Source organism: Phalaenopsis equestris, unplaced genomic scaffold, assembly GCF_001263595.1.
Source record: "Phalaenopsis equestris unplaced genomic scaffold, ASM126359v1 Scaffold000002, whole genome shotgun sequence".
Classification (NCBI taxonomy): domain Eukaryota; kingdom Viridiplantae; phylum Streptophyta; class Magnoliopsida; order Asparagales; family Orchidaceae; genus Phalaenopsis; species Phalaenopsis equestris.
This window is the reverse complement of record NW_018164444.1, coordinates 45,607,521-45,608,428: the sequence shown is the minus strand read 5'-3', so window position 1 is coordinate 45,608,428 and position 908 is coordinate 45,607,521.

Below are 908 nucleotides of genomic sequence, written 5' to 3'. Positions count from 1 at the left end.
TGAAAATTTCTCAGAGAGGCCTCTCCAAACTTCACACAGAGCTTCCCTAAGATCCCCTCAATGCATCCCAACCATTTTTCCTCACCCATTCCCCTTGTCGGAGCTCAATTTTGAGCTTGAAACCTTGTCGGAAAGCCAGGACAGAACCTAATACACCTCCATACTCCACCAAACTTTAATTGCTTGTGCCCACACCTTCACAAGAGTGAAAGAAGCAAGAGCCCCATTAAATCCCCCTTTCACAGAGCCTCTACCATAGCTCTATACGAACACCCAAATCCGGCCATGATCGAATTCATACTTGGGCCTTACACCAAGACCAGAGACTCAATCCCTAGCCTCTTTGGATCATAAGGAATGTGCCAAGACCCTCTGATCGAAGCTTCACTTCTTAAAGGTATAAAACTCCTCCTCCTCCTGAGCTTATTTTGATTCTCCATTTACTTAAGCTTAATTTCATGTCATCTTAACCGTATGGATATGTTCGTCTCACTTAAACGAGTCCATAGGATCAAACCCGAAGTGATTTGGTTGAGTCTAGGCCGAGATCTTAAGGTTTTTGTGTGGACGGGGACGGGATCATTACATTGGGGATGATGATGGAGAGCCGTTCGATCAAGCGTGTATCTAATGAACGAGGGAGATCGAGCCGGACAGCGTTTCGAGACATAAACTGCGGGCCGAGTCAGTAGCTACGTGGACGGCGGCGTCCAACCAGAACGCGCCACGCATGCCTTCAGAGCTGCCTAGGATCTAGTCAGCACGCGATGTTTAAATAGATAAATAGGGCTTTTTCCTATTTATTTAAATACCCTTAACTTAGAAAATCCATAACTTTGTGTAGAAAAATCACAAAAATAAAATAATGCTCAGTGAATAGAGGAGAATAATGTGGAATAATTTTCAAG